We start from the raw sequence: 22,547 nt of genomic DNA, 5'->3' as shown, positions 1-22,547 counted from the left end.
TAAGGGTCTAAATAAGATAAAGTTGTCTGAAAGAAAACACACAGCTAAAATAAAGTAGACGGAGAATTCAGAATTGCGGACGTTGTGCAGTTATACCTCAAGTCTCCTATAGGTAGCTGAAATTCAAGCAAGTCTATAGTACGCCGTTGGGACCAACTCTGAAATCTACACAAGAAGTGCAGAGTGTAGTATCAGTACAACCGACCCCATGTACTCTGTATGTGCCGAGCCTAACCTCGACGAAGTAGTCAGATTGGCTTTCAAATCTTCATTTTACATTTTTGGAAGATTTTTTAAAAATCTGACTTTTCTCCCATAAATTCATGGATTCATGATGTAAATGAGTATGGAATCATGAAATATAATCAATATAGGATAAGGAACACTTACCCCAATGTTTTCCTGAAAATCGCCCAAAATTCACCTTACCCGAGCTAAAAATCTTGAATAATGAAAAATGGGACGAAATCCCATTTACAGAACTTAAGTTCTGTTGTCCAGGAATTTCTTCTTCACGAACGCGATAGCACCCTCGCATTTGCGAAGCACATATTTGTGCTACCCCAAATTTCTTCTTTGCGAACGTAAGGGCAGTCTCGCGAACGTGATGCCTTGACAAACTTGTCCTTCACGAACGCGGTCTCCCCTACAAAAACGCGAAGCCTTATCGCCTGGTGCCCGGCCATGCCTCGCCCTTATACGCAAACGCGAACGCTCCCACGCATTCGCGATGAACACTGCCCTTTACCCCTTCGCGAACGCGGTCCCCTCTTCGTGAACGTGAAGAGTAAATTTTGCCTGCCTCAGTTCCTCTTCGCGAATGCGAGACCCCTATCGCGAACGCGAAGAAGGAAACCAGACACTACATCAGAAAAATTCCAGCAAAGTTCCAAGTCCATAATTCAAACTGTTAACCATTTGAAACTCACCCGAGGCCGCCAGGACCCCAACCAAATACACCATCAAGTCCTAAGACATCATACGAACTTAGTCGAAACCTCAAATCACATCAAACAATGCTAAAACCACATATCACATCACAATTCAAGCTTAAGGAACTTAAGAATTTTCAACTTCTACATTCGATGCCGAAACCTATCAAATCAATTCTCATTGACCTCAAATTTTGCACACAAGTCATGAATGACATAACGGACCTATGAAAATTTTTAGAATTTGAATCCGACCCCGATATCAATAAAAGTCATTTTGTGGTCGAACATTGAAATCTTTAAGTCTTTAGGCTTCTAGTTTTTGCCAACTGGCGATAATTAAAGCTAGGGACCTCCAAGTTAAATTTCGGGCATACGCCCAAGTCAAAAAAAATGATACGGACCGAACAGAACTGTTAAAATGCTGATCTGTATCCGTTTTGTCAAAATGTTGACCAAAGCCAACTCAGTTGAGTTTTAAGGCTCTATTTCACATTTTAATCAATTTTTCATATAAAAACTTTCCGAAAAATTATACGGACTGTGCACGCAAGTTGAGGAATGATGAATAGTGCTTTGTGAGGTCTTAGGACACAGAAATAATTATTAAATTTAAAAATGACCTTTTGGATCATCACATTCTCCACCTCTAAAACAAACGTTCGTCCTCGAACGGAAATAGAAAAAGTACCTGAGCTGGTGAAAAATTGTGGATATTTACTCTGCATGTCTGACTTGGACTCCTAGGTAGATGCTTCTACCGGCTGACCTCTCCATTGCACCCAAACTGAAGGATAATTCTTAGACCTTAACTGTCGGACCTGTCGGGCTTGAATAGCTACCGGCCCCTACTCATAAGTCAAATCCTTGTCCAATTGGACTGAGCTGAAATCTAACAAATGGGACTGATCACCATGATATTTTCAGAGCATCGACACATGGAACACCGGATGAACCGCTGACAAACTAGGTAGTAATGCAAGCCTGTAGGCTACTTCGCCCACCCTTTCAAGAATTTTGAAGGGTCCTACATACCTAAGGCTCAACTTGCCCTTCTTGCCGAACCTCATTACACCTTTCATAGGTGAAACCCGGAGCAATACTCTTTCTCCAACCATAAATGCAATATCACGAATTTTACAGTCGGCATAACGTTTTTGCCTAAACTGAGCTTTGGAAGTCAATCCTGAATAACCTTGACCTTATCCCAGGCATCCTGTACCAAATCGGTACACAACAATCGAGCCTCTCCCGGTTCAAACAATCCAACTGGCGAACGACATCCCCTTCCGTATAATGCCTCATATGGAACCATCTGAATGCTCGACTAGTAGCTATTATTATAAGCAAACTTCACAAGTGGCAAGAATTGATCCCAAGAACCTCCAAAGTCTATAACACAAGCATGGAGCATATCTTCCAATATCTGAATAGTGCGCTCTCATTGTCCATCTGTCTGTGGATGAAATGCGGTACTCAACTCAACCCGCATGCCTAACTCATATTTTACAACCCTCCAGAAGTGCAAGGTAAACTGCATACCTCGATCAGAAATGATAGACACAGGCACAGCGTGAAGGCAGACAATCTCGCAGATGTAAATTTTAGCTAACCATTTTCAAGAATAGGTAACTGCTACTGGAATGAAATATGCTGACTTGGTCAACCTGTCCACAATGACCCAAACTACGTCGAATTTTCTCTGAGTCCTTGGAAGCCCAACAACAAAATCCATAGTGATACGCTCCTACTTCCACTTAGGAATTTCTAACTTCTGAAGCAAAGCACCTGGTCTCTGATGCTCATACTCGACTTGTTGACAATTTAGACACTGAGTTGCATATACAACTATATCCTTCTTCATTCTCCTCCACTAATAATGTTGTCGTAAATCTTGATACATTTTGGCGACACCTGGATGAATAGAATACCTGGAACTGTGTGGCTCTTCAAGAATTAATTCACGAAGCCCGTCAACATTAGGCACACAAATACGACCCTGCATTCGTAGAACTCCATCTTCCCCCACAACAACCCTTTTGGCATCACCGTGCCGCACCGTGTCCTTAAGGACAAGTAAATGAGGATCATCATACTGATGTTATCTGATGCGCTCATATAAAGAAGACCGAGCAACTGTGCAAGCTAGAACCTGACTGGGCTTAGAAACATCTAACCTCACGAACTGGTTAGCCAATGTTCGAACATCTGTTGCTAACGGTCTCTCACCATCCGGAATATACGTACGACTTTCCATACTCACAGCCTTTCTACTCAAAGCATCGGCCACCACATTGGCCTTTCCGGGGTGATACAAAATAGTGATATCATAATCTTTCAACAACTCCAAATATCTTCTCTGCCTCAAGTTGAGATCTTTTTGCCTGAATTGATACTGTAGGCTACGATGATCAGTGAATACCACACACGAGATACCGTAAAGATAATGCCTCCAATTCTTCAGCGCATGAACAATGGCTGCCAATTCAAAGTCATGAACAGGATAATTCCTCTCGTGAATTTTCAACTGCCGCGGCGCATATGCAATCACCCTGCCATCTTACATCAATATTGCACCAGGCCCAATGCGAGATGTATCATAATACATCGTATAAGATCCTGAACCTGTGGGTAACACCAACACTAACGCCATAGTCAAAGCAGTATTGAGCTTCTAAAAACTCAACTCACACTCGTCTGACCATCCGAAGGGAACACCTTTCTGGGTCAGTCTGGTCAATGGGCTTGCTATAGATGAAAGCCCCTCCACAAACCGACGATATTAACCTTCCAAACACAGGAAACTCTGGATCTTCGTAATTGAAGTAGGTCTAGGCCAATTATGAACTGCCTCAATCTTCTTAGGATTCACTTTTATGCCTTCATCTGATACAATATGCCCCAAAAAGGCAACTAAGTTTAACCAAAACTCGCATTTTGAAAATTTAGCATATTACTGATTATTCTTCAAAGTGTGAAACACAATCCGAAGATGCTGCTCGTGCTACTCTTGACTACTGGAGTAAATCAAGATATCATCAATGAACACAACCACAAAAGAATCTAAATAGTGTTTGAACCCCCAATTCATCAAATCCATAAATGTTACTGCGGCATTTGTCATCCCAAATGACATCACTAGGAATTCGTAATGCCCATACCGAGTCCGAAAAGCTGTCTTAGGGACATCGGATGCCCTAATCTTTAACTGATGGTAACCAGACCTCAAATCGATCTTCAAAAATACCTTGGCACCCTGAAGTTGATCGAATAAGTCATCAATTCTTGGCAACGGATATTTGTTTTTGATAGTGGCCTTATTCAACTGCTGATAATCTATACATATCCGCATAGAACCATATTTCTTATTTACAAATAATATTGGTGCACCCCAGGGTGAGACACTGGTCTAATGAACCCCTGATCAAGCAAGTCTTGTAACTGCTCCTTCAATTCTTTCAACTCCGACGGGGCGATAAGGTATGGTGGGATAGAAATGGTCTGAGTGCCTAAAGCTAAATCAATACAGAAGTCAATATCTCAGTCAGGTGGCATCCCTGACAGGTCTGCAGGAAATACATCTGGAATTCAGGGACAACTGGAACTCAATCCATAGAAGGAACATCTGCACTAGAATCATAAATATGAGCCAAATAAGCTAGACAACCCTTCTCGACCATACATCGAGCCTTCACATAAGAGATAACCCTTCTGGTGGAATGACCAGGAGTTCCTTTCCACTCTAACCGAGGTAACCCCGGCATGGCTAGGGTCACCGTCTTGGCATGACAATCCAATATAGCATGATAGGGTGAAAACCAATCCATACCCATGATGATGTCAAAATCTACCATATCAAGAAGTATAAGATCCACACTAGTCTCAAAACTACCAATAGTAACCACACACGAATGATAGACATGATCTACCATGATAGAATCTCCCACCGGAGTGGACATACACACAAGTGCACCTAGAGAATCACGAGGCATCATCAGATATGAAGTAAAATAAGAGGACACATAGGACTAAGTAGATCCTGGATCAAAGAGAACTGAAGCATCTTTATGGAAAACTGGAACAATACCTGTGATCACTGTATCGGATGACTCGGCCTCAGGCCTAGCTGGAAAAGCATAAAATCGGGGCTGGTCCCCACCACTCTGATTTGCGTCTTTGGGACGGCCTCTAACTGGCTAGCCTCCACCTCTAACGGCCTGACCACCACCTCTAGTGATCTGACCTCCACATCTAGCTGCCTGACCCCTACCTCTAGTTGGTTGAGCAGGCGGTGAATCAACCGGTGCCGGTATGATGGCACGAGAATCCTGCCGAGATCTGTTACTTGACAACCTAGGGAAATACCTCTTGATGTGACCAATGTTCCCACACTCATAATATCCATCTTGTTGCCGTGGATGTTGAAGCTAAAGCTGGCCCGAACGGGCTGGATAACCACTATAGTGATTCTAGAGTGGTGGTGCACTGATAGGAGCTGAATGTGTGCTAAATGTTGGCTGCCCAAAGTAAGGCATAATAGGACTATGACTCCCTGAAGCACCGTGAGATTCCTGAAGTGCTGAATGAAATGGCCTGGGAGGATGACCCCTACCAAAATTACCCCTGCCTCCAGACGAGGCACCACTAAACCCACCGAATTGATGAGGCCTCTTATCAGACCCCTGCCCTTTCTCCTATGCAAGAACCATCTCGATCCTCCTCGCAACATTAGCAGCTGCCTAAAAGGAAACGTCACTTTCAGTTTCCTTGGGCATCTGAAGCCTGATAGGGTGAGTGAGTCCCTCAATAAACCTCCTCACTCTCTCTCCCTCAGTAGGTAGTAAAAGGAGAGCATGATGAGCTAAATCCACAAAATGGAACTCATACTGAGTAACAGCCATACTTCCCTGCTGTAGACGCTCAAATTGCCTGCGATAATCCTCTTTCAATATGATAGGGAGGAACTTCTCTAGAAATAGCTATGAGAACTGCTCCCAGGACAATGTAGGCGATCCAACTAGTCTGGTCAGCATATAATCACTCCAACACCTCTTGGCGGAACCTGTCATATGAAATACAGCAAAATCGACCCCATTGGTCTCAACTATACACATGTTCTGCAACACTTCATGGCATCAGTCAAGATAATCCTGTGGGTCCTCAGAAGATATACCACTTAAGTGAACTGGAAAGAGCTAAGTAAACTTGTCCAGCCTCAATAAAGCCTCATAAGACATGGCGGGCCTATCACAGTGTGATGACTCTAAAGATCATCTTATGTTTTAGAAATCAATTCTGCACTCTTAAGATTAAAACACTCATTTTTACCCTCCTCGATTTGTGTACACAGTCCGAACATGTTTACGAAAAACTTTTATGTTGAAAATTGATGAAAATAAGAATTTTTGCCTTAAAAGTTAATTTTAGTTGACTTCGGTCAACATTTTTGGTAAACAGGCCCGAATAATGTTTTGATCGTCCCAATGGGTCCGTATCGAATTATGGGACCTGGGCGTATACCCAGAATCAAATTCGGAGGTCCCTAGCTCGAGTTATGAATTTTTGATGAAAATTACAAGTCTGAAAATTAATTATTTCTAAGAATTGATTGATGTTTGGCATTGTGAGTACTGAGTTCGTATTTTGGTTCCGGAGCCCGGAACAGGTTCATTATGATATTTAAGACTTGTCTGTGAAATTTGGTGAGAAACGGAGTTTATTTGACGTAATTCGTACGTCCAGTTGTGAAGATAAATATTTTTAAGTGTTCTTAAGAATTTCATTTGATTTGGTGCTAAATTCGTAGACGCGAGCAAGTTCGTATGATATTTTTAGACTTGAGTGCATGTTTGGTTTGGAGCCCCGAGGGCTCGGGTGAGTTTCGGATAGGCCACGGGGTGTTTTATACTTAGGAAAATTTGTTGTTTCTGTGTATCTGGTATGTGATATGCTGTGCTTCGCGATCGCGTAGTCACTATTGCGATCGCGAAGGGGAACCTGGGCTGGGGGAGGATTTACTCTACGCGAATGCGAGACCATGTTCGCGAACGCGGAGTATTGGGGGGAGTTACTCTAAGCGATCGCGACCTGTCGAACGCGAACGTGTAGCTTTAGCTAGGATGGGCAGGGGACCTAGGAAAGCTCTATGCGAACGCGAGCCCTTTCACGCGTACGCGAATGTAAGGCGGGCTAAAACTTTGCGAACGCGTAAAGCCATCCGCGATCGCGTAAGTCCTTAGGAGGTTGCTCTTCGCGAACGCGACAGTGTTCACGCGATCGCGATGAACACTGTTGCCCAGCATTTAACTGAATCAAACACGGGTTTTAGCTATTCTTCAACAGTTTTCATGAACCAAACGGGTATAGGAGATTTTCAAGAGTCATCTTCTTCCCCAAAGTGGTAAGTGATTTTAAACCATTTTCTTTCAATTACCCATTACATTTCTTGAATTATCAACCTAAAATCTAGAGTTTTCATGGTAGAATTAGGGGTTAGGGTAAAAACTAGGGATTTCGAAAATTTAGGGATTTAGACCTCAATTTGAGGTCGGATTCCAAAGCCAATTATATATTCAGGCTAGAGGGTGAATGGGTAAATGTATTTTGGTCCGAACCTCGGGTTTTGACCAAGCGGGCCGGGGTCGATTTTTTGATTTTTGGAGGAAAATTTGGGAAATGTTATTTATGCAATAGAATTGATTCCTTTAGCAATATTTGGTATTAATGAGTCATTTTTGAATAGATACGAATGGTTTGGAGGTGAATTTCAAAGGAAAAGCTCTGATTGAGAATTAAGTGGCCTTCGGAGCGAAGTAAGTGTTGTGCCCAATCTTGACTTGAGGGAATTAGGAACCGTAGACTATTTGCTACGTGAAATTCATGTGAGCGGTGTATATGTGAGGTGACGAGTACTTATGCGCTGCCAATTTACCTATTTTCCATGTTTCTTCCACTTTTCTTATATTGTCTCTTTTCTATGCCTAATTGCTACGTGTTTATACTGGGCTTGTTAAATTGATCGTTCTTATCATGTTTACGAAATTTCTGGTGATAATTGGGAATTTATTTCAAAGTTGAGATTGATATTATGGAACCAAATGTTGAAGTAAGGCTTGTACTTGTTATTCTATCTCCCTGTTGTTATTTATGCATTGCATTATGGTAAGGGAAAGTGCTAATGTACGAAGGGTGATGTCGTGCCATATTATGAGTGTTAATGCACGAAGGGTGATGACGTGCCATATTATGACAGTTAATGCACTAAGGGTGATGTCGTGCCATATTGTGAGTGTTAATGCACAAAGGGTGATGACGTTCCATATTATGAGAGTTAATGCACGAAGGGTGATGCCGTGCCGTTTCTAATAATTTTATGGTGAGATTGAGAGTAAAAGCACGAATGGTGATGTCGTGCATTTTTTCTTTACTGTATTCGTATTCCTGTTGATTCATAATATGTTGGTTGTTCCAGTTATCATTCTGCTGTAGTTCTTTATCTCATATTTCCCCCAGCATGTTTCCCCCTCCCGATATCTCCTGTCTAAATCTTTATTACTGTTATTTGTATATACATTGTTAAATTGTACAGGTTGATTTGTAGGTGCCTTGCCTTAGCCTCGTCACTACTTCGTCGAGGTTAGGCTTGACACTTATCAGTACATGGGGTCGGTTGTACTGATACTACACTCTGCACTTTCTATGCAGATTTTGGTACCGGCTCGGGTTGATCGAGATTTTGCTATTGAACTGCTATCCGGAGACTCAAGGTAGATTTGTCGGCGTTCACAGACCTTGAAGTCCCCATCTATCGTTCTGTTCTAGTGTTTCTTTCATTTAGACAGTTGTATTTCTTTCAGACTAATACTTGTAGTAAAATCTAGAATGCTCGTGAATTGTGACTCTAGGTCCGGGTGGTAGTAATTAAGGTAGTTTTTATGTTATTCTGCACTTATTATATTTCATCTTAGTTAATTATTGTTATCTACTGAATGGAAATAAGTATTTGGTTTAATGATTCTCTAACATTGGCTTGCCTAGCAAGTGAAATGTTAGGCGCCATCACGGTCCCATCGGTGGGAATTCTAGGTCGTGACAAGTTGGTATCAGAGCCCTAGGTTTCCTAGGTCTCACGATTCACGAGCAAGCTTAGCAGAGTCTGGAGGATCAATACGGAGACGTCTGTGCTTCCAGGGGCTATGAAGTTTAGGAACGAATTTAACTTCTATTCTCCTCTATCGTGCGATGTAGTTTTCTCAATACTGTCAGCTGAGCAGCAACTAGAGCCTCCAGTGGCAGCTCCTACGCGGGGTAGAGGTCGAGGCCGAGGGCATGCTAGAGGCCAAGGTAGGGGCAGGGCTCAGCCCAGAGCCCAAGCAGTACCCTCAGCAGTGGAGCCCCAGATAGATCTTGATAAAGAGGTTCCAACTCAGACTGTTCCTGCCAGACATGCTCAGGTTCCGTAGGGGTTCATTGCCACTCAGTACTTCAGGACACTTTGGTCCATTTGGTGGGACTTATGGAGAGTGTGGCCCAGACGGGCGCATTTCCCATAGCACCAGCCATCTCTCATACTGGAGTAGGAGCCCAGACTCCCACTACTCCCGCTCCGGAGAAGATAGCTCCCTGGTATCAGGCTCCAACAGCTCAGCCAGTTAGAATAGTTCAGCAAGTTATTGCGGCACAGGTCGGAGATGGGCCAGCTATGTGTTCTGAGGCTTTGTGGAGATTGGACAGGTTTACCAAGATCTTTCCTGTTCACTTTAGTGGTGCTCCTTCATAGGATCCCCAGGAGTATCTTGATAGATGTCACGAGGTTCTACAGAATATAGATATAGTGGAGAGTAATGGGGTCGACTTTACTGTATTTCAGATGACTGGTTCCGCCAAGAAATGGTGGAGAGATTATTTATTGACTAAACCAGTAGGGTCGCCTGCTCTTAGTTGGGACCAGTTATCTTATCTCTTCATAGAGAAGTTTCTACCTATCACATTGAGACAGGAGCGTCGCCATCAGTTTGAGCGTCTCCAGCAGGGCAGTATGACTGTTACTCAGTATGAGACCCGTTTTGTGGATTTGGATCGTCATGCTATTCTTCTGCTTCCACCGAGAGAGAGGGGTGAGGAAGTTTATTGATGGACTTGCTCAGCCTGTCAGATTGCAGATGGCTAAGGAGACTGGGAGTGAGATTTCTTTCCAGGCAGCTGCTAATGTCGCCAGATGAGTCGAGATGGTTCTTACTCAGGGAGGTCAGGGGTCTTACAAGAGACCTCATTATTCTGATACGTTCAGTAGTGCCTCATCTAGAGGCAGGGGTACTTTTGGTAGAGGCAATCCTGCCAGGCCGTTTCATTCAGCACTCCATGCATCCTACGGTGCCTCAGGTGGTCGTGGTCCTCATATGCCTTATCCTGACTAGCTAGCCTATAGTGCACCACCAGCTCCTATTAGTGCACCTCCACTCTGGAGCTATCAGGGTGGTTATTCAGGTCAACAGGGTTAGTTTCACGGTCAGCGGTTACAACAGCCGAGATTATGTTATACTTGTGGTTATCCGAGGAACATTGCTAGATTTTGCCCTTGGGTAATGGGCAGCTCACAACATCAGAGTTCTCGTGCCATGTTTCCGGTACCAGTTGCTGCACCACCTGCCCAGCCAGCCAGAGGTTGGGGTCACGCTGCCAGAGGTAGAGGCCAGACTGTTAGAGGTGGACGTCAGGCCGTTAGAGGTGGAGACCAGCCAGCTAGAGGTTGTCCTAGGGACGTAGTTCAGGGTGGTGGGGCCCAGCCTCAGTGTTATGCTTTCCCAGCTAGGCCTGAGGCTGAGTCATCTGACGCTGTTATCACAGGTACTGTTTCAATTTGCAGTAGAGGTGGTTCCGTTCTATTTGATCTGGGGTCTACTTACTCCTATGTGTCATCCTATTTTGCTTCCTATTTGGTTATGCCCCATGATTCTTTGAGCTCTCCTGTGTATGCATCCACACCAGTAGGAGATGCTATTGTTATAGATCGTGTTTATCGTTCGTGTGTGGTCACCATTGGGATTCTTGAGACATGTGTAGATCTTCTACTTCTCGATATGGTTGATTTTGATGTCATACTGGGTATGGATTGGCTGTCACCTTATCATGCTATATTAGATTGTCACGCCAAGATGGTGACCTTAGCCTTGTAGGGGTTGCCTCGATTATAGTGGAGAGGGACTCTTGGACATTCTATCAGCAGGGTTATCTCTTATGTGAAGGCTCAGCATAAGGTCGATAAGGGGTGTCTAGCTTATTTGGCTTATGTCCGCGATTCTAGTGCGGAGGTTCCTTCCATGGATTTAGTGCCGGTTGTTCGTGAGTTTACAGAGATGTTTCATACAGACCTGCCGGGGATGCCACCCAACAGGGATATTGATTTCTACATTGACTTGGCTCTAGGAACTCAGCCCATTTCCATTCTGCCATACCGCATGACCCCGCCAGAGTTGAAAGAATTGAAGGAACAGTTGCAAGATTTTCTTGATAAGGGCTTCATTAGACCTAGTGTCTCGCCTTGGGGTGCACCCGTATTGTTTGTAAAGAAGAAAGATGGATCGATTAGGATGTGTATAGATTATCGGCAGTTGAACAAAGTCACTGTCAAGAACAAGTATCCATTGCCGAGGAATGGTAATTTATTTGATCAGCTTCAGGGTGCCCAGGTGTTTTTGAAGATTGATTTGAGATATGGCTACCATCAGTTGAGGATTAGGGCATCTGATGTCCCTAAGACAGCTTTTCGGACTCGGTATGGGCATTATGAGTTTCTAGTGATGTCATTTAGGCTAACCAATGCCCCAACAACATTCATGGATTTGATTAACCGAGTGTTCAAGCCCTACTTGGATTCCTTTGTGATTGTGTTTATTGATGATATCTTGGTTTACTTCCACAGCCGAGAGAAGCAAGAGAAGCACCTTCAGATCATTCTTTAGACTCTAAGAGACAGCTAGTTATATGCTAATTTCTCAAAATGTTAGTTTTGGTTGAGTTCAGTTGCTTTCTTGGGTCACGTTATATCAGCATAAGGTATTCAGGTGAATCCTAAGAAGATTGAGGCAGTTCAGAACTGGCCTAGGCTTACATCACCTACAGAGATCCGTAGTTTCTTGGGATTGGCAGGTTATTACCGTCTGTTTGTGGAGGGGTTTTCATACATAGCAGCCCCGATGACCAGGTTGACCTAGAAGGGTGCCCCGTTCAGGTGGTCAGACGAGTGTGAGGCAGCTTTCAGAAGCTTAAGACAACTTTGACTACGACACCGTATTGGTGTTACCCAAAGGTTTAGGATCTTATACTGTATAATGTGACATATCCTGTATTGGTCTGGGTGCGGTATTGATGCAGGGTGGCAAGGTTATTGCATATGCTTCGCGGCAGCTAAAGGTTCACGAGAAGAATTACCATGTTCATGATCTAGAGCTGGCAACCATTGTTCACAGGCTGAAGATTTGGAGGCACTACCTTTACGGCGTTCCATATGAGGTATTCACGGATCATCGAAGCTTGCAGTATTTGTTCAAGCCGAAGGAACTCAATTTTAGGCAGAGAAGGTGGTTGGAGCTATTGAAAGACTATGATATCACCATATTGTATCATCCCGAGAAGGCTAATATGGTGGACGATACCTTGAGTAGAAAGTCAGATAGTATGGGTAGCCTTGCATATATTCCAATTAGAGAGAGACCGCTTTCATTGGTTGTTCAGGCCTTGGCCAACCAGTTCGTGAGGTTGGATATTTTTGAGCCCAGCCATGTTCTAGCTTGTACAGTTGCTTGGTCTTCTTTGTTTGAGCGTATTAGAGATCGGCAGGATGACGATCCTCATTTACTTGTCCTTAAAGACATAGTACGGCACGGTGGTACCAAGAAGGTTACTATTGCAGATGACTGAATTTTGAGGATGCAGGGTCGTATTTGTGTGCCTAATGTGGATGGACTTCATGAGTTGATTCTTGAGGAGGTCCACAGTTCCCGGTATTCTATTCATCCGGGCGCCGCAAAGATGTATCAGTAGTTGCGGCAGCATTATTGGTGGAGGAAGATGAAGAAAGACACAGTTGCATATGTAGATTGGTGTCTAAATTATCAGCAAGTAAGGTACGAGTATCAGAGACCCGGTGGTTTGTTTCAGAAGATAGAGACTCCTGAGTGGAAGTGGGAGCGTATCACTATGGATTTTGTTGTTGGACTTCCACGAACTCCGAGGAAGTTCGATGCAGTTTGGGTTATTGTGGACAGGCTGACCAAGTCAGCGCACTTCAATCCTGTGGTAGTTACCTATTCTTTGGAGCGGTTGGCAGAGATTTACATTCATGAGATCGTCTGTCTTCAAGGGGTGCCCGTGTCTATCATTTCTAATCAAGGTACGCAGTTCACTTCGCACTTTTGGAGAGCAGTACAACATGAGTTGGGCATGCGAGTTAAGTTGAGCACAGCGTTTCATCCTCAGACAGACGGACAGTCCGAGCGCACTATTCAGATCATGGAGGATATGCTCTATGCATGTGTTATACACTTCGGAGGATCGTGGGATCAGTTCTTGTCCCTTGCAGAGTTTGCCTACAACAACAGCTACCAGTCGAGCATTTAGATGGCTCCCTATGAGTCATTATATAGTAGGCGGTACCAATCGCCAGTTGGGTGGTACGAGCCAGGAGAGGCTCGGTTGTTGTGCACAGACATAGTACAGGATGCCTTGGATAAGGTCAAAATTATTCAGGATCTACTTTGTATAACTCAGTCCAGGAAGAAGAGTTATGCCGATTGTAAAGTTCGTGCTGTTACATTCATGGTCGGAGAGAGAGTGTTGCTTCGGATATCACCCATGAAAGGTTTAAAGAGGTTCGGAAAGAAGGGCAAGTTGAGCCTTAGGCATATCGGACCTTGAGATTCTAGAGCGAGTGGGAGAGGTGGCTTACAGGCTTGCGTTGCCACCTAGTTTAGCAGTTGTTCATCCGGTATTAAATGTGTCCATGCTTCGAAAGTATCACGGTGATCCGTCACATGTGGTAGATTTCAGCTTTGTCTAGTTGGACAAGGATTTGACTTACGAGGAGGAGCCGGTGGCTATTCTAGCCCGGCAAGTTTGCCAGTTGAGATCAAAGAGTTAGCCTTCAGTCCAAGTGTAGTTGAGAGGTCAGCCTGTTGAGGCAGCCACTTGGGAGTCCGAGTCCGATATGCGGAGAAGATATCCCCTCCTTTTCGCCAGCCCAGGTACTTTTCTATGTCCGTTCGAGGACGAACGGTTGTTTTAAAGGTGGAGAATGTGATGACCCAAAAGATCATCTTATGTTTTAGAACTCGATTCTATGCCTTAAAAATCTCATTTGTCCCCTCCTCGATTTGCATGCACAGTCCGGGCGTGTTTCCAGAAAACGTTTATGTTGAACATTGATGAACATAAGAATTTTTGCCTTAAAAGTTTATTTTAGTTAATTTCGGTCAACATTTTTGGTAAACGAGCCCGGATCCATGTTTTGACGGTCCCGGTGGATTTGTATCGAATTATGGGACCTAGGCGTATGCCCGGAATCCAATTCGGTGGTCCCTAGCTCGAGTTATGATTTTTTGATAAAAATTAAAAGTATAAAAATTAATTATTTCTAAGAATTGATTGGTGTTTGGCATTGTGATTACCGGGACCATATTTTGGTTTCGGAGCCCGGACCAGGTTCATTATGATAGTTAAGACTTGTCTGTGAAATTTGGTGAGAAACGGAGTTGATTTGACATGATTCGGACGTCCAGTTGTGAAGATAAAAATTTTAAAGTGTTCTTGAGAATTTCATTTGATTTGGTGCTAAATTCGTAGTTCTATGTATTATTTTGGCGATTTGATCACGCGAGCAAATTCGTATGATGTTTTTAGGCTTGGGTGCATGTTTGGTTTGGAGCCCCAAGGGCTCGGGTGAGTTTCGGATAGGCCACAGGATGTTTTAGACTTAAGTAAATCTGGTGTTTTTGCTGTATCTGGTATGTGATATGTTGTGCTTCGCGATCGCGTAGTCACTCTTGCGATCACGAAGGGGAACTTGGGCTGGGGGAGGATTTACTCTACGCGAACGCGAGACCATGGTCGCAAACGTGAGACCATGGTCGCGAACGCGGAGCATTGGGGGGAGTTATTCTACATGAACGCGGCCTGTCGAACGCGAACGCGTAGCTTTAGCTAGGCTGGCCATGGGACCTAGGAAATCTCTATGCGAACGCGAGCCCTTTCATGCGAACGTGAAGGTAAGGTGGGCTAAACCTTCGCGAACGCATAGAGCCATCCGCGATCACGTTAGTCCTTAGGAGGCTGCTCTTCGCGAACGCGACAGTGTTCACGCGATCGCGATAAACACTGTCGCCCAGCATTTAACAGAATCAAACACGGGTTTTAGCCATTTCTTCAACATTTTTCAAGAACCAAACGGGTATAGGCGATTTTCAAGAGTCTTATTCTTCCCCAAAGTGTTGGTAAGTGATTCTAAACTATTTTCTTTCAATTATCCATTACATTTCTTGAATTATCAACCTAAAATCTAGAGTTTTCATGGTAGAATTAGGGGTTAGGGTAGAAACTAAGGATTTCGGAAATTTGGGGATTTAGACCTCAATTTGAGGTCGGATTCCAAAACCAATTATATATTCGAGCTCGGGGTGAATGGGTAAATTTATTTTGGTCCGAACCTCGGGTTTTGAGCAAGCGAGTCCGGGGTCGATTTTTTGACTTTTTGAAGGAAAATTTGGGAAATTTAATTTATGCAATATAATTGATTCCTTTAGCAATATTTGGTATTAATGAGTCATTTTTGAATAGATACGAGTGGTTTGGATATGAATTTCAAAGGAAAAGCTATGATTGAAAATTAAGTGGTCTTCGGAGCGAAGTAAGTGTTGTGTCTAACCCTAACTTGAGGGAATTAGGAACCTTAGACTATTTGCTACGTGAAATTCATGTGAGCGGCGTATATGTGAGGTGACGAGTACTTATGCTCCGCCCATTTACCTATTTTTCACATTTCTTCCGATTTTCTTATATTGTCTCTTTTCTATGCCTAATTGCTACGTGTTTATACTAGTGTTGTTAAATTGATCGTTCTTATCATGTTTACAGAATTTTTGTTGATAATTGAGAATTTATTTCACAGTTGAAATTGATATTGTGTAACCAAATGTTGAAGTAAGGCTTGTACTTGTTATTCTATCTCCAATGTTGTTATTTATGCATTTCATTATGGTAAGAGAGAGTGTTAATGCACGAAGGGTGATGCCGTGCAATATTATGAGTGTTAATGCACGAAGGGTGATGTCGTGCCATATTATGAGAGTTAATGCACGAAGGGTGATGCCGTGCTATATTGTGAGTGTTAATGCACGAAGGGTGATGTCGTGCCATATTATGAGAGTTAATGCACGAAGGGTGATGCCATGTCATTTCTATTGATTTTATGGTGAGATTGAGAGTAAAAGCACGAAGGGTGATGCCGTGCATTTTTCCTTTACTGTATTCGTGTTCCTGTTGATTCATAATATGTTGGTTGTTCCAGTTATCATTATAATGTAGTTCTTTATCTCATATTTCCCCCAGCATGCTTCCCCCTCCCGATATCTCTTGTCTAATTCTTCATTACTGTTATTTGTATATACATTGTTATACTGTACAAGTTGATTTGTAGGTGTCTTGCCTTAGCCTTGTCACTACTTCGTCGAAGACTCAACACGTACCAGTACATGGGGTCGGTTGTACTGATACTACACTCTGTACTTTCTATGCAGATTTTGGTACCGGCTCGGGTTGATCGAGATTTTGCTATTGGACCGCTATCCGGAGACTCAAGGTAGATCTGTCGGCGTTCACAGACCTTGAAGTCCCCATCTTATCTTTCTGTTCTACTGTTTTTTTCATTCAGATAGTTGTATTTCTTCCAGACTAATACTTGTAGTAAATTCTAGAATGCTCGTGAATTATGACTCCAGGTCCGGGTGGTAGTAATTAAGGTAGTATTTATGTTATTCCGCACTTATTATATTTTATCTTAGTTAATTATTGTTATCTACTGAATAGAAATAAGGAATTGGTTTAATGATTCTCTAACGTTGGCTTGCCTAGCAAGTGAAATGTTAGGCGCCATCACGGTCCCGTCGGTGGGAATTTCGGGTCGTGACACACAAGCCTGTGCCACAACAACTGGCTGAACTACCCCAAATGGCGGGGTTGCTGGAGCCTGATACCGGGGAGCCATCTGCTCCAGAGCCGGAGTAGTGGGAGTTTGTGCTCCTCTCCCAGCCTGTGAGATGGCTGGTGCCACTGGAAATGTACCATGCTAGGCCACACCCTTCATTAGGCTCACCAAACGGACTAAAGCGTCCTGAAGTACTGGAGTAGTTATGAACCCTTCCGAAACCTGAACTGGTCCAACCGGTATAGTCTAAAGATTCACCTGAGGTTATACAGCAGGTGCTGCTGCTCGAGCTCTAGACTGAGCTCTACCTCTGCCTCGGCCTCGATCTCTACCCCTGGTCATAGTTGCCACCGGGGGCTCTGGTCTATGTCCATCGGTAGATGTATTATGTGTTCTCACCATCTGCTAGGGAATAAGAATATAATGGTTCAATCATCGATGATAGAATAAAATTTCACGACAGAGTAAGAAAGAAGTGATATTGTTCCTAAACTTCATAACCTCTGAGAGATAAGTACAAACGTCTCTGTACCCATCCTTCAGACTCTACTAAGTTTGCTCGTGACTCGTGAGACCTATGTAACCTAGTGCGCTGATACCAACTTGTCACGACCCGAAATACCCACCTTCGGGACCGTGATGGTTCCTAACATTTCACTTGCAAGACAAAGCCAACGTTAGAATATAATTTGCCATTTTAACAAAATTTTAAATTAATTAATAACAAAGAAACAAATGCGGAAATAAAGTCTAAATGAAAGTGAATAATCCATAATAATCGTGATGTCTAAATACCATCCCAGAACTGGAGTCACAAGTGCACGAGCTTCTAGAATAATACAAATAAGGGTCTGAATAAAATAAAATTGTCTGAAAGAAAACACAGAGCTAAAGTAAAGTAGACGGGGACTTCAGAACTGTGGACGTTGTGCAGTTATACCTCAAGTCTCCTCTGGATAGCTGAAATATGAGCAAGTCTATAATACGCTGCTGGGACCAACTCCGAAATATGCACAAGAAGTGCAGAGTGTAGTATGAGTACAACCGATCCCATGTACTCTATAAGTGCCGAGCCTAACCTCAACAAAGTAGTGACGAGGCTAAGTCAGGTCGCTTACATTAACCTGTACACAATAATAATAATAATAATAATAATAATAATAATAATAATAATAATAATAATAATAATAATAATAATAATAATAATAGTAATAATAGAAATAGTAGTAAGACCGGTAAATAATATCAATAATTGAAGCCAATTCAGCAGTCATAATCCATCAATTTATTTCCATTGCGGCGTGCAAACCGCTCCAACAATATAAACTTAGAATAAAATCTGTTGCACGCGTGCAACTCGATCCAACAATATAACCTTTCAATTAAATTTTATTGCGGCGTGCTACCCGCTCCAACAATATAAACTTTAAACAAATTCGTTGCGGCGTGCAACCCGATCCCCCAATATATTCATTTTCATTTCCGTTGCGGAGTGAAACCCGATCCCCCAAAATATTTTCACAACTCTTAAATGTATTAAAAAACACTTCAATAAATACCACGTTCATTGAGAAACTATTAAGCATCAAGTCATACAATAATTATAATTTATTTATGAAATAAATAATGACAAGTAGCAATTAATTGTGGAAATCAGGGAGAAAATAGACAGTTTAATATGTAATATGCTAAATGTCAAGTAACAATTAAGACACATAAATAAAATAAACATGTAATAATTATTCCATGAATTCAAGAATTAATATTCGACAAGGAATATGAGAGAAACAATTATTATAATAATTAATTTGTGTCTTAAAACAATTTAAGATGTTTAAATAATTAAGCAAATAATTAATTTGACAAAGTATAGGCACTCGTCACCTTGCCCATACATCGTTACACATGAAATTCACGTAGAAAATAATTCAAGGGTTCTATTCCCTCAAGTCAAGGTTAACCACGACACTTACCTCGATTTGCAACCAACTCAAGATTCCAATAAACCTTTGCCTCGCGAATTCGTGTCCGAAATCCTTAAATCTAGTCATAAATAATTCAATATACTCAATACAAATGGTAAAAATTGATTCCATATGAATTTACTAATTTTCCGGATTAAAATCTGAAATTTATTTCAAAAATCAACTGTCACGACCCAATTTCCCTTTTGTGTGATGTCGTGACGGCACGTAGTCTCTATAACAAGGTAAGCCTAATATTTTTGCGGAATAGTGAAATAAAAATATAAATTTAACCAACTATTCAAAAATACACAATAAATTCCAAAACCCGGAACATCATGAATCACAACCTACAGAAGGAAAAATCTAGTGTCTCTATACATCAGAATCTAACAAGGAAAATACAAAAGATAATAGACATGAGAAAGAGTAGAAGGGGACTCCGAGGTCTGCGGACACAACAGATATACCTTGAAGTCTCCAAAGCTGTCCCGGCTCACTGATAGTGCGGCTGATAAGGTGCACCTAGATCTGCACATGAAAAACATGTGCATAGAGTAGCATGAGTACACCACAATCGATACCCAGTAAGTGCCAAGACTAACCTCGGTCGAGTAGTGACGAGGTCAGGTTAGGGCCCTACTGGCAAATATATAATAAAAACAATATAGAGTGTAATACCGCAATAAAATAAAGGCTGAAATTTAACAACAATGAAATCATAGAAGGTAACAGCTCAGTACACATAAATCACAATAGGAGATCTACCGAGATACCGTCTCGTACTCCCAAATGTAAATGCACAAGGGGATCTCCCGGAATATCGTTCCGTAGTCCCAAAGTAAATATGCAGTACAGGGGGATCTCCCGGAATACCGTTCCGTAGTCCCAAAGTAAATATGCAGCGCGAATGATAGAAATACGACTGCATCATGAAATTCTTACAATTTAGACTAAGTACCAGTCAGGGAAGAAGCAGAAAATTAACTAAGCATGCTGCACAGAATTCACATAAAATATTTAAGACACGTAGACATGTTGTATTAGACTAAACATGATAGCTACACTATTAGAATGACTCAATTAAGAATGAAAATAAATTAGTACTCATTAAAATGGTATAACTCAAAATAACAGGAAAATATGTTTCTGCTCGGTAAGAAAATCGGGTTTTACCACAACTAGCCCGTGTACGTACTCGTCACCTCACGTACACGGCGCTCACATATCACAATAGTTCCAAATCTTAAGGGGATTTCCGCCACACAAAGTTAGGCAAAGCCACTTACCTCGAGTCAAGCTCAATCAATCCGTAAGAATGCCCTTTCCTCGATTATCTGACTCCGAATGGCCCAAATCTAGCCAAACACAATTGCATATCATGAATACAACCATAATAGACTCATTTAATTAATGAAATCAATATTTTAAAAAAAATTCTGAAATTCGCCCTAAAAAGTCGACCCGTGGAATCGGATAAAAGTCACAAAATACGAACACCCATTCACTCATGAGTTCAATCGTACCAAAATTATCCAAATCCGATGTCTAAATCCCAATCAAAACTCAGAAATTCGGTTAGGGAACATTTCCCTAATTTTCCCAACTTTTCAATCCAAATCTGAAATTAAATGGAGTAAACAACTATAGATTAATGAAATAAAACCAAAAACAAGTTAGGAATCGTTATCCCAAAGCTCTCTCTGAAAATCCCTCGAAGAATTGCCAATTTCCGAGCTCCCAAGTCCAAAAATGGAGAAATGAATCAAGCCCTCGAAACTCTCTCTTTTCTGCCCAGCGAATCCGCTCCTGCGAACTCATCATCGCACCTGCAGTGCTGCTTCTTCGGCTAGGATGCCGCACCTGCGAGTTTTCATTAAACTCTAGAGCCCGCACCTGCGCGCCTAAGTCTGCATCTGCGGATGCGCTTCTGCGCTCAATCATCCACTTTTGCGGAACCTTGGGTCCTTCTCATCTCCGCATCTGCGACTGCCCTTCCGCAGATGCGGCTCCGCTCCTGCGGCTCACTCGTCGCATCTACGAGCACTGACTCGCCGACCTAAAGGCGCACCTGCGATACCAGCCTCGCTACTGCGGGGCTGAACCTGCGGACTTCCCACCGCAGGTGCGAAAACACCAGAACTGGCAATTTCAGAATTCTTCTAAGTCCAAGCTTTCACCGTTAAGCACCCGAATCTCACCCGAGGCCCGCGGGACCTCGACCAAACATACCAACCAATCTTAAAACACTATACGTACTTAGTCGAGCCCTCAAACCACATCAAACAATGCTAAAATTATAAATCATCCTCCGATTCACACCTAAAGAACTTGAAATTTCCAAATTCGACAACCGATGCCGAGACCAACCAAATCACGTCCAATTGACCCCAAATTCTGCATACAAGTCATATTCCACATTACGAACCTACTCTAACTTCCGAAATCAAAATTCGACCCCGATATCAAAATTTTCACTACCGATCCAAATCTCCAAAAATCCGACTTTCGCTATTTCAAGCCTAAATAAGCTACGGACCTCCAAAACAAGATCCAGACACGCCCCTAAGCCCAAAATCACCCAACGGAGCTAACGAAACCAACGAAACTTCATTCCAGAGTTGTCTTCACACAGTTCCGACCAAAGTTCAAATCCTAAGGCTTAAGCCTCCATTTAGGGACTAAGTGTCCCAAAACACTTCAAAAACCAAAACGAAACATCCCGGCAAGTCACAATAGTAGAAATAAATATGGGAGAAGTAATAAATAGGGGATCAGGGCTATTACTCTCAAAACAACCGGCTGGGCCGTTACATTAACAGTGGGATCCATGTATCAAATCTCGTAAAAACTTACAAAATCCGAACATCCGTTCCGATACGAGTTCAACCATATAAAAATTTTCGAATTTCGACATCAGATTGGCTTTCAAATCTTCATTTTACATTTTTGGAAGATTTTTAAAAATCTAATTTTTCTTCTATAAATTTACGGATACATGATGTAAATGAGTATGGAATCATGAAATATAATTAATATAGGATAAGGAACACTTACCTTAATGTTTTCCCATGAAAATCGCCCAAAACTCGCCTTACCCTAGCTCAAAATCTTGAATAATGAGAAATGGGATGAAATCCCATTTCTAGAACTTAAGTTCTACTATCCAGGAATTTCTTCTTCGCGAACGCGATAGCACCCTCCCGTTCGCGAAGCACATTTTTGTACTGCCCCAGATTTATTCTTCGCAAACACGAGGGTAGTCTCGCGAACGTGATGCCTTGCCAAACTTGGCCTTCGTGAACGCGATCTCCCTTACACAAATGCGAAGCCTTATCGCCTAGTGCTCGGCCAGGCCTCGCCCTTCTACGCGAACGCGAATGCTCCCAGGCATTCGCGATGAACACTGATCTTTACCCCTTCGCAAACGTGGTCCCCTCTTCACAAACGCAAAGA

This window comes from Nicotiana tomentosiformis, chromosome 4 (assembly GCF_000390325.3).
Source record: "Nicotiana tomentosiformis chromosome 4, ASM39032v3, whole genome shotgun sequence".
Lineage (NCBI taxonomy): Eukaryota > Viridiplantae > Streptophyta > Magnoliopsida > Solanales > Solanaceae > Nicotiana > Nicotiana tomentosiformis.
The sequence above is the reverse complement of the archived record's forward strand: the minus strand, read 5'-3'. Positions refer to the sequence as shown.